The following is a 12,927-nucleotide window of genomic DNA, read 5'->3' on the forward strand; positions in this document are numbered from 1 at the left end:
AGTTTGGGTTTACACACATTAGGATGTATTATGTGTTCATTTGTACTTCTGTTGTGTAAAAAGTAATACATATTCTAATAATTTTAGTGGGGGGAGGGGGGTTACTGGAGGGTCTCACCTATGGTACCAAACGGGGTAGGACCAGCACTGAATCATGTTAACACGTATGTTGTTTTATTCTTTTGAAACAGTGAGTATTTTAATGTTTACAGATTGGCCCCATTTATTTCCACAGTAAGTAAGTGCCTCACTCTAACTAGGTTTTCTTTTTTTTCCAAATTATTTTTTGTGGTAATCAACATTATGCCACCAATGCTGTCTAGTTGTCACGGATCCATCGGACTCCCTCCCTCACTCTCCCTTGAGTGGATCACACGCACATGCACATCATCAGTGATTAATCAAGAACTGCAAAAAAAAAAACCTGTTCTCACTCACAGTCATTGTCTGTTCTCATTGTCAGTGTTTCCCTGGAGACTACGGACTCCCTAGTTTGTCTAGTCTTACCTGTAATTATATAGCTACTTACCTGTTATTGTTCCCCTCATCAGAGTTTAGTTCATTCTCTGTTTGTTCCCCAGTGTTTGAATTCTCCTGTTTAGTTTACATTTCCTGTAGAGACCAAAATACTTTGTGAGTGTTCCCTTCATCTGCATATTGTTATATTTCCCTGTTTGGAGTTTACTCACCTGCTGATTGTGTCATTCCTGTGCAGGTGCGGTCTGGGACTAAAAAGTAGCCCTGGACTTCCTGGCCTAGAGCGGCCCATGCCTGCAACACACCACACATAACACACCGGCTCATTGATTTCATTTTGTGGGTCAATTTAAAATTTTTGTGATTGCGAAAAAAAAAAAAAGAAAATGACTAGCAGTCAATAGAAATGTCATGACAACAGGTCCCACCAGTGCAAAAATGGTCATAACTTTAAAACCACTGTAAATGTCATGAGTTTATAAAACATTTTTATATAGAGAAAGCATTCAAAATAAGCACTTTATAGCTCCGCATGTCCAAAACCCTTTTTCCCAACATATAGATGTTAGGTTAATATGTACATGAAAGTACAAGTGAAAGTGTGTATTTTAGGTGCTGTGACAAGTCAGCATTTCTTCAAAGTTTTTAAAGATCTTAAACCCCTTTCAACCTTTTTCTAGAAGTGCAAATAGGCTGTTGTCTTTGTTAATATGAGGTTGTGGAAACAACAAGTGTAATAATATTTTATATATATATATACACTCACCTAAAGGATTATTAGGAACACCATACTAATACTGTGTTTGACCCCCTTTCGCCTTCAGAACTGCCTTAATTCTACGTGGCACTGATTCAACAAGGTGCTGAAAGCATTCTTTAGAAATGTTGGCCCATATTGATAGGATAGCATCTTGCAGTTGATGGAGATTTGTGGGATGAACATCCAGGGCACGAAGCTCCCGTTCCACCACATCCCAAAGATGCTCTATTGGGTTGAGATCTGGTGACTGTGGGGGCCATTTTAGTACAGTGAACTCATTGTCATGTTCAAGAAACCAATTTGAAATGATTCGAGCTTTGGGACATGGTGCATTATCCTGCTGGAAGTAGCCATCAGAGGATGGGTACATGGTGGCCATAAAGGGATGGACATGGTCAGAAAAAATGCTCAGGTAGGCCGTGGCATTTAAACGATCCCCAATTGGCACTAAGGGGCGTAAAGTGTGCCAAGAAAACATCCCCCACACCATTACACCACCAGCCTGCACAGTGGTAACAAGGCATGATGGATCCATGTTCTCATTCTGTTTACGCCAAATTCTGACTCTACCATCTGAATGTCTCAACAGAAATCGAGACTCATCAGACCAGGCAACATTTTTCCAGTCTTCAACTGTCCAATTTTGGTGAGCTCTTGCAAATTGTAGCCTCTTTTTCCTATTTGTAGTGGAGATGAGTGGTACCCGGTGGGGTCTTCTGCTGTTGTAGCCCATCCGCCTCAAGGTTGTGCGTGTTGTGGCTTCACAAATGCTTTGCTGCATACCTCGGTTGTAACGAGTGGTTATTTCAGGCAAAGTTGCTCTTCTATCAACTTGAATCAGTCGGCCCATTCTCCTCTGACCTCTAGCATCAACAAGGCATTTTCGCCCACAGGACTGCCGCATACTGGATGTTTTTCCCTTTTCACACCATTCTTTGTAAACCCTAGAAATAGTTGTGCGTGAAAATCCCAGTAACTGAGCAGATTGTGATATACTCAGACCGGCCCGTCTGGCACCAACAACCATGCCACGCTCAAAATTGCTTAAATCACCTTTCTTTCCCATTCTGACATTCAGTTTGGAGTTCAGGAGATTGTCTTGACCAGGACCACACCCCTAAATGCATTGAAGCAACTGCCATGTGATTGGTTGATTAGATAATTGCATTAATGAGAAATTGAACAGGTGTTCCTAATAATCCTTTAGGTGAGTGTATATATATATATATATATATATGTGGCAGCGGGGGCGTGGTCAAGCGCCCGTCCGGGAGAGAAAAGCGGTAAGGGCGCTCACACCTGAGCCAAATTATGTCTAACACCTGTCTCTAATTGCAGTAGAGCGAGGAGAGCGGATAAAAGGCCAGCAGCCACAGAGCATGGGGAGAGAGAGACCGACAGCAAACCCAGCGTTTGAGTCCTTATTGTATTGTGTGTGTGTATGTTACTACTGCTGTCACCAAAAGGGAATTAAAAGGCTTACCGTGTGCTGAAGACCTGTTTCCTGTCCTCCATCCTTTAACTGTTCTACACTGGTGCCGAAACCCGGAAGCTATTAGGAACACCTGTTCTTGTTCCAAATTATGGAACAGAATCGCCCCATAGAGTCCTCCCAGCTGGCGGAAGTCCTCCAGTCCCTCGCTACTCTTCATCAGGGCCACCAACAGGCTCTGGTGGAGCTCCGACAGGACCAGGATCGCCGGTTCTTTGAGATAATGCGGGCTCAAGCAGAGGACCGGCTTGCCATCCGAGCCTCCTCAGCCAGGAGGCTGCCCCAGACGCAGCCGCGACCCCGGACCCCTGCGTCACCCTGCCCCGCCCTCGCTACAGAAGATGGGCCCGGCAGATGATCCAGAGGCGTTCCTGGACCTCTTCGAACGCACGGCGGAAATTTGGGGTTGGCCCCGCGACCAGTGGGCAGCCCGCCTCGTCCCTCTCTTGTCCGGGAAGCACAGCTCGCGGCACAACAGCTGCCGGCAGCAAGCCTCCTGGCTTACACCGATCTGAGGAGAGCCATCCTGCAACGGGTTGGTCGGAGTCCGGAAGAAAGTCGCCAGCTCTTCCGGGCCTTGAAGCTGGATAAATCCGACCGCCCGCTTATGCGTTCGCCCAGCGGCTCCGTGATGCCTGTCGGAGGTGGCTGCTCGCGCGGGACCGCTGACGCCGAGGAGCTAGTCGATCAGGTGGTACTGGAGCAGTTTGTCCAGCGTTTGCCCCGAAAACGGCGGAGTGGGTCCAGTGCCACCGCCCGGCGTCGCTGGAGGAAGCCGTGCGACTCGCGGAGGACCACATGGCGGCGATTCCCAGGGCGGATGAGCCCTCTCTCCCTCCCTCCCCTTCCCCTGTGCCTTCCCCTGTTTTTCTTCCCTCCCCTCTTCCCTCTCGCTCTGCTCTCTCCCCAGGGCCCGTTCCTGCCCCCCGCAGGCACGGAGGACTCATGAGACCAGCTTCCCGGCCGTGGGAACACCCGCCTAGCCCTTCCCCGTCCTTCAGCCGCTCTCCTCCTCAGGTGGGGGCACCCGCCAGCACGGGTGCGGCCGCAGCGCCTGGGCCGGTCTGCTGGAGGTGCGGAGACCCGGACCACTTCCAGGATCAGTGTCCGCTGATGGAAATAGGGACAGTGGTGCGGGTCTCCGATGTCCCGCAGGCTGCCCCGATCGGGCTGGAGCGTACGGATTCGGTAAGGATCCAGGGGGTACATACCAAGCTTTGTTGGATACCGGCTGTAACCAGACCACCATCCACCAACGCTTGGTTCAACCCGGGCTCTGGGCTCAGCTAAACTGGTGAGGGTGAGGTGTGTGCATGGGGATATTCACAAGTATCCCGTGGTGACTCTGGCGATCAAATTCGGGGAGAAAGACATAGTGTGGAGGCAGCGGTTAGTTCCGCCTCACCCATCCGCTAATTTTGGGTACTGATTGGCCGAATTTTAGAAAGTTATTGGAGGGAGTTTGTGCGGATGGGTCCTGCATGAAAGTGAAGGGATGTGTGATGTGCGATGCTTTGGCGGGGGAGGCGGAGCCGGGGCCGTCCTCTGCTGCTCGAATGACGTGGGAAGGGGCGAGGTGGTCGCCCTCCTCTCCGGAATTCCGGAGGGCGACTTCCCCTTGGAGCAGTCGCGGGATGAAACCCTTAAGCACGCTTTTGACCAAGTGAGAGTAATCGATGGTCAACAACTCCGGCCGGGTGTCGCCGTTTCATATCCGTATTTTTCGCTTATTAAAGATCGGTTATACAGAGTGACGCAGGACGCTCAAACAAAGGAGGAAGTAACGCAATTATTGATTCCACGGAGCCGCCGGGAAATGGTTTTCCAGGCGGCTCACTATAATCCCATGGCCGGTCACCTAGGGGAACGGAAAACACTTCTCCGTCTAATAGCCCGTTTCTATTGGCCGGGCATTGGCGGTGACGTCCGCAGGTGGTGTATAGGCGTGCCGTGAATGTCAGCTGGTAAACCCACCGGCCACCCCAAAAGCGCCATTGCGCCCTCTACCATTAATCGAGGTCCCCTTCGAAAGAATTGGGATGGACCTCGTCGGGCCATTAGAACGGTCAGCACGCGGACATCGCTTCGTGTTAGTCCTAGTGGATTACGCGACGCGATATCCGGAAGCAGTGCCTCTGAGCAACATCTCCGCGACGTAGTGTTGCAGGGGCACTCTTCAAGATAATCTCCGGTGGGGATTCCGAAAGAAATCCTCACCGATCAAGGCACGACTTTTATGTCACGAACACTTCGCGAACTTTACGAGCTCTTGGGCATCAAATCGATTCAGCACTAGCGTTTACCATCCTCAGACAGATGGCCTAGTGGAACGATTTAATAAAACGCTCAAGAACATGATTCAGTAAATTGCATACACGATGACGCTAGAAATTGGGATAAGTGGCTAGACCCCTGTTGTTTGCAGTACGAGAGGTCCCGCAAGCCTCCACCGGGTTCTCCCGTTTGAGCTGCTGTACGGGCGACGCCCCGCGGTGTCCTTGACGTCATCCGCGGCGTGGGAGGAGGGACCTTCTAATAGTAAAAATGAAATTCAGTTCGTTCTCGATCTTAGAGCAAAACTCCACACACTGGGGCAACTAACACAGGAGAATTTGCTCCAAGCTCAAGAACGCCAACGCCGGCTGTATAACAGGGGTGCTCGGCTACGGGAATTTGCACCGGGAGACAAGGTACTCAGTATTACTCCCAACATCGAAGCTCTAAATTACTCGCCAAGTGGCAAGGACCCTTTGAGGTCACACGACGCAGTGGGGATCTCGATTATGAGGTTAAACGTACCGATAGAGGGAGCTGCGTCAAATTTATCACCTCAACCTCCTGAAATTATGGAGGGAGGAGGCGGCCTCTGTGACGTTGGCCACGGTAGTTCCGAGAGGGTGGAGCTCGGACCGGAGATAAACAAAAACTACAATCTCAACACTCCGGTTACTTGTGGAGACCAACTCTCACCGCGGCAGCTCACAGAGGTTTCTGAATTACAAAAGGAATTTGCGGATGTGTTTTCCCTCTACCGGGCCGTACAAACGCCATACAGCACCACATCGAGACCGAGCCGGGCGCTGTGGTGCGTTGCCGCCTCTATCGCTATCCGAACATAAAAAGAAAATAGTACGGGAAGAATTAGATGCGATGCTTGATATGGGCGTAATAGAGGAATCCCACAGTGATTGGTCCAGCCCGGTTGTTCTTGTTCCCAAGAGTGATGGGTCTGTTCGATTCTGTGTGGATTACAGAAAAGTCAACGCGGTGTCTAAATTTGACGCGTACCCAATGCCCCGTGTTGATGAACTGCTCGATCGGTTAGGTACTGCTTCGATTTTATTCGACCTTGGATTTAACGAAGGGTTATTGGCAGATCCCCTTGACACCAATGTCCCGTGAGAAAACAGCCTTCACTACGCCGTTTGGATTACACCAATTTGTGACGCTTCCTTTCGGTTTGTTTGGGGCACCAGCCACGTTTCAGCGACTCATGGCTCGGATCCTCAGACCGCGACACCGCGTACGCCGCTGCCTATTTAGATGATATTATCATTTATAGCAATGATTGGCAGTGGCACATGCAACATCTGAGGGCCGTCCTGAGATCGCTGCGGCGGGCGGGCTCACAGCAAACCCCAAGAAGTGCGTGGTTGGGCGTGTGGAGGTACGGTATCTGGGGTTCCACTTGGGTCATGGCCAGGTGCGTCCCCAAATTGATAAGACCGCGGCGATTGCGACTTGCCCTAGACCTAAGACCAAAAAGGGGTGAGGCAGTTCCTGGGGCTGGCTGGCTATTACAGAAGATTTGTGCCTAATTATTCGGACGTCACCAGCCCGCTGACTGACCTCACTAAAAAGGGGCTCCAGATCCGGTCCAATGGTCAGAGCAGCGCCAACAGGCGTTCACGCAGATTAAAGCTGCACTTTGTGGGGGCCGCTTTTGCATGCACCTGACTTCTCTCTCCTTTTGTATTGCAGACGGACGCTTCAGACAGAGGACTGGGGGCCGTACTCTCGCAGGTGGTGGAGGGAGAGGCGCCGGTGCTGTACATTAGCCGGAAGCTCTCCTTAAGGGAGACTAAGTACAGCACCATAGAGAAGGAGTGTCTGGCCATCAAGTGGGCGGTCCTCACCCTCCGATACTACCTGTTGGGGCGGGCCTTCACCCTCTGCTCGGATCATGCCCCACTGCAGTGGCTCCACCGCATGAAAGATACTAACGCCCGGATCACCCGTTGGTATCTGGCCCTCCAGCCTTTTAAGTTCAAGGTGGTCCACAGACCGGGGTGCAGATGGCTGCCGCTGACTTCCTCTCCAGAAATGGGGGAGTGGTAGGCAGGTCGGATGACGCCTCGGCCTGAGTCGGGCGGTGGGGGTATGTGGCAGCGGGGCGTGGTCAAGCGCCGTCCGGGAGAGAAAAGCGGTAAGGGCTCACACCTGAGCCAAATTATGTCTAACACCTGTCTCTAATTGCAGTAGAGCGAGGAGAGCGGATAAAAGGCCAGCAGCCACAGAGCATGGGGAGAGAGAGACCGACAGCAAACCCAGCGTTTGAGTCCTTATTGTATTGTGTGTGTGTATGTTACTACTGCTGTCACCAAAAGGGAATTAAAAGGCTTACCGTGTGCTGAAGACCTGTTTTCTGTCCTCCATCCTTTAACTGTTCTACAATATATATATATATATATATATATATATATATATATATATATATATATATATATATATATATGCAAGATCATAAAATGTTGTTTAAAATAGTTAGATGAAGAAAGTGTCACAGCAGGACACTGATGACAATACATAAAATGTAATATCAATTGCCAACTTAACTATATGTAAATGTATATTAAAAAAATCTATGAAAGCAAATTTGGGCAGAATATGTACAAATATGATATGTAAAAAAAAAAAAATTTTCTTTTTCTTAAAAGTTTTTTAAAAGTCTCTTAAAGTTTTCAGATAAATTGCTCATATTCTCATTCTATGAGAATTGTCGCATCTTTACATCTGCAGTTTTAATTCCTTCCCCAGATTATTCTTGAGAAAAAGTGAAAAGCCCAATGCTTTGACAAGTGCTGTTTCTGCTATCCTTTAAACAAAGTAAGCCTCAAAGACTCAAATAGCCACAAAGTAATATTGTTCATGACTTATTTTCTGCATTTTTATCAGATGTGTGCATTATTCAGCAAGCCGCACTTCTGCTCCCAGAAATGCTTTGCGATCTGAATAAAATATGCAAATGACAATGTACTACTAATAGCTTTGTTGTTTGTCAATTTTACATATGCTGCTGTTATTGTATTTTTTGTAACTTGCAGTTATTTGTCCTTTTGTGATTATTCAGAGCTCAACTTAGACTTAATATGTTGTTTTTGTTGTCACTATTATTGTGATTTTTATGTAAAATAATCAGTTCCAACCATACGAATTAAACACGCTCATATGGATGTGTGCTCCGAAGTGTACGAATTTACAAAATAAAAGCTATTGCACTGGCTTTATCTTGCGAAGTTTATAAAATGTCCATTTTTTATGGGGTTTGTGCAGACATGTTGGAGCCCTGGGCTGCCGCCTATATCACCTGTGGGATCGGCTGGTGATTGCGCAGCAGCAGGCCGTCCCAAAGTACCCAGCGAACCATGGGCATATAACAGATTTTTTCTTCAATTAGTTATTTTTATTGAGTGTGTGTACTGAATGTAACAGAAACTTTGTTGCCCAAGGCAAATTTGTCTACAGAGATCAATAAAGAAATTAAATGTTTAATTATTTTGTGTAATCATTTTATATATAGCTCATATAGCTGTTATTTGAAATAGGTCAGCATATCTTTCCTGTGAGAACTAGTCCATTCATTTATTTTTGAGCAGGAATTTATTTCACACCCAAAAACAATGTGATGTCTTACCATGGTCTCTGAGGTTGACATCTCAACAGAGTAATTATTTCCACAAAGTAAATTATTTTCATGTCTCACATGGTATGTGTTTGAACATTTCAGATACCGCCCAACATTCCTAATGCCCTCATAGGGTGAATATCTACAGTAAACGAAAGCAAAAGTCACCTTCAGTGGCAATGTCATTAAAAAGAAAGTTCACCCAAAAACAAAAATTCTCTCACCATTTACTTACACTCATGCCATCACATATGTGTATGACTTTCTTCATTCTGCCGAACACAAAGATTATTAGAAGAATATCTCAGCTCTGTAGGGCCATTCAATGCAAGTGAACACAGAAGGTTCAAAAAGGACATGAAGGCAGTATAAAAGTAATCCGTATGACTCCACTGGTTAAATCCATTTATTTTGAAGCAATATGATAGGTTTGAGTGAGAAACTGATTTTTTACTTTACATCTACACTTCTATTCCCATTCAGTCACCTACTCATAGGGTCTGGTCAAAGGTGGTGATTTATAATAAAAAAAGGACATAAATATTGATCTTTTTCTCACCCACACCTATTCTGTCGCTTCAGAAGTGTATTTATGTATGTATTTAACCACTGGAGTCTTATGGATTACTTTAATGCCGCAATTACAGTCAGGTCCATAAATATTGGGACATCGACACAATTCTAATCTTTTTGGTTCTATACACCACCACAATGGATTTGCAACCAAGTATTAAAAAGTGAAAGTTTGATTAATGATTGTTAATCTGTCCCATTACTTTTGGTCCCTTAAAAAGTGGGAGGCACATATACAAACTGTTGTAATTCCTACACCGTTCACCTGATTTGGATGTAAATACCCTCAAATTAAAGCTGAAAGTCTGCAGTTAAAGCACATCTTGTTTGTTTCATTTCAAGCCAAAAAGATTAGAATTGTGTCGATGTCCCAATATTTATGGACCTGACTGTACATTATTTTTGGACCTTCTGAGTTCTGGTAAACATTCACTTGCATCGTGAGGGCCAATAGAGCTGAAATATTCTTTTAAAAATCTTCACAGAATTGTGGCCAACATCCATTCTGCCTGAAATGAAGGCATGATCTCTGTAGGGCACCATGTGAGTCAAGACCGTTTGTTATTCAAACACACGGCCAGAATGCTGAAGTACACCATAAGTGATAAGATAAACCTGAGCTCTGCTTGTTACTGAGTTCAAGGTTTCAAATGTGTCCTGATTACAGAACTAACTTACAAAAATATGGTAACCATGATTTTCACCAACATCCCATAGTTAGTCCAGTACAACCATCCAGGCACATCCCTAGTAAAGATATTTTAGAAGCTTTCTGTCATGTTGTTTAAAGTCTTTTGATTACAGCTTAAATATAATGACAGTAATTGTGGAAATTAGTTTATATTGGCAGATGTTATGGGCACCATGGAACTATGGGGATAATGACACATCATTTCTGACGGTTGTTGGAAAGAGGAGTGATTGTAAGACTACTGAAATTTGTCAAAATTAGTCAATAGGTCATTACTGGGATGATGGTCCTTTTTTAGTACACACAGACAAATTGTTGGTACTTTCAAAGATAAACCACACCAAATATTGTTAGGGCGCGTGTGTGTGTTTCAAATTGCATCTGCAATGTGAAAATGCTTATGTAGACAGACTTCAGACGTCACACTGGATGTTTGGGAGTGAGACCTCACACAACATACAGTACATGTCTGTTATTCCCATTTTACAAACCCTGTGTAAATCTTTCTGATTACAGCACTTACTGATGATCTGATCTGTAAATTTAGTACTATCAATATATTAAATCATATAAATATTTGTTTATTCCGTATTCATTTACAAATAATTAACAGAAAAAGAGACTGTCATTCTACTGAACATCTCCTGTTTTTGTGTTACACCAAGGAAATAATGTTGTACAGGTTTGAAACGACAATCCCTTTACTTGAGATCATGTACAGGTTTGAAACGACAATCCCTTTACTTGAGATCATGTACAGGTTTGAAACGACAATCCCTTTACTTGAGATCATGTACAGGTTTGAAACGACAATCCCTTTACTTGAGATCATGTACAGGTAGGCTTAACAGCGTTATATTTTTCAGAGCAGTATAGGGAAGAGGGGTTCATTTACTTTCTTTTTTTTTTTTTTTAAGTGAATTTTGGAGTTAATAAAAGGTATTTTTGTTGTATCGGTTTTTCTAACCATATAAGTTTTAAATTTTATTTTAATTAAAGGGATAGATCATTTTTAAAATCCAAAAAGCACAGAAAGGCAGTAATCCATAAGACTCCAGTGGTTAAATCCATATGTTTATATGATACGTGTGGTGAGAAACAGATCAATATTCAAGCCCTTCTTTAATATCAATCTCCATTTTCATTCTTTTGTTTTTGGCGATTTGCATTCCTCGTGCATATCATCACCTACTGAACAGGGAGGAGAATTTATAGTAAATAGGACTTAAATATTGATCTGTTTCTCACCCACACCTATTATATCACTTCTGAAGATATAGATTTAACCACTCCTTGATGTGCTTTTTGGAGCTTCAATTTCAAATGATTTGTTTGTGTTCAGCAGAAGAAAGAAGTCTTACACATCTGAGATGGCATGAGCATGAGTACATTTTTGGCTGAACTATCACTTTAACAAAAATACTTTTAGTTTTAGTTTCCATTAACAATAACAACACAAGCAGCTGATCTGGCCCTGGCCCAGCAACAGGTACTGGGAACTTCGCAGAATAACATGAGACCAAACTTCCTGTTAGCAAAGACATTTAAAGGAAAGCCACAGCCTTAGACGTGACGTCACTCATTTGTTATGGTATCTTCACTCTGGAAAAATGCCAAGTAGCTTAAAGAACAGTATCTTCCAGCAGGCAGTCCGAATTTACAACAACCTGTCTGAATGCTCACATACCCAAATCGTTATCAACACACAGACTCTTCGTACACTACTCATGGGCAACCCCATGCATATAAATGTCCTGAGGTGCAGAAAGATCGATTGAAAAGAAACCGGGCACCACAATGTGACTGTGAAATGACCTCTGGTCATTCATTCCCACTCTCCTATTAGCTGAGAGAAGGATGGTAGGATTTTCATATTTCAATCTAATCTTTTACAAACAGTTACTTATGTAGTGGGAACATTTGAATCGGGGGGGTCACACCATCCCAATTCAATAGAAATTCTGTGGGCAGAACTGAAAAAGCGTGTGCGAGCAAGGAGGCCTACAAACCTGACTCAGTTACACCAGTTCTGTCTGTAGGAATGGGCCAAAATGCCAGCAACTTATTGTGAGAAGCTTGTGGAAGGCTACCCAAAATGTTTTACCCAAGTTAAACAATTTAAAGGCAATGACACCAAATACTAACAAAGTGTATGTAAACTTCTGACTCACTGGGAATGTGAAGAAATAAATAAAAGCTGAAATAATTCATTCCCTCTACTATTTTTCTGACATTTCACATTCTTAAAATAAAGTAGTGATCCTAACTGACCTAAGACAGATGCTATGATAAAAAAATGACAGGAGTTGTGAAAAACTGAGTTTAAATGTATTTGGCTAAGGAGCCTAAGGTGTATGTTAAATTCTGACTGTATTGGCATCTTTGCCTGCTTAACTAGTTCGTCTTCTTCCACTCCAATAGGGGTGCTAAAAGGCTTGTTTCTATTATAATCACAAATATTTTCTTATTTGAATATAAGAATTAAATGACAAGCGTTCACATTGTCTGCATTAGGCTGCCTTGTCTAATACAACAAATTAAATACTTCAACACTGGTGAATCTTAACAAGAAACGCATCTGTCAGTTTTGAAGGAGCAAGTGCCTCGCAATAATTTTTCAACCTAAATGCTGGATGTTTGAATGGACTCTAAAGATAGCAGCATGTTTGTTTAAATTAACTACCATGGTCACCACATTAAGGCCATGTCCACACTAATTCGTTTTTGTTTAAAAGTGCATCCTTTTCTCTACATTTGGCCTTTCATCCACACTGAGACAATGTTTTTGACATCGAAAACTTTGCTTTTCTGAAACGCTGTCCTGAGAGGATACATTTGAAAACGTCATCTTAGTGTGGACAGGCAAAACAGGAATATAGGAAAACGACTACATATTTGTTGTCATGTGACGCAGTCAAGTAATCCATTGAACTCAAATCAATCAAGATGGTGGTTCATGTTGTAGCTCCATTTTTGCACCTGCTATTTACTTCAATAGTGTTGTTAAAGATAAATATTTCTTTGTACAA

The sequence above is a fragment of the Xyrauchen texanus genome, chromosome 6 (assembly GCF_025860055.1).
Source record: "Xyrauchen texanus isolate HMW12.3.18 chromosome 6, RBS_HiC_50CHRs, whole genome shotgun sequence".
NCBI classification, from domain to species: domain Eukaryota; kingdom Metazoa; phylum Chordata; class Actinopteri; order Cypriniformes; family Catostomidae; genus Xyrauchen; species Xyrauchen texanus.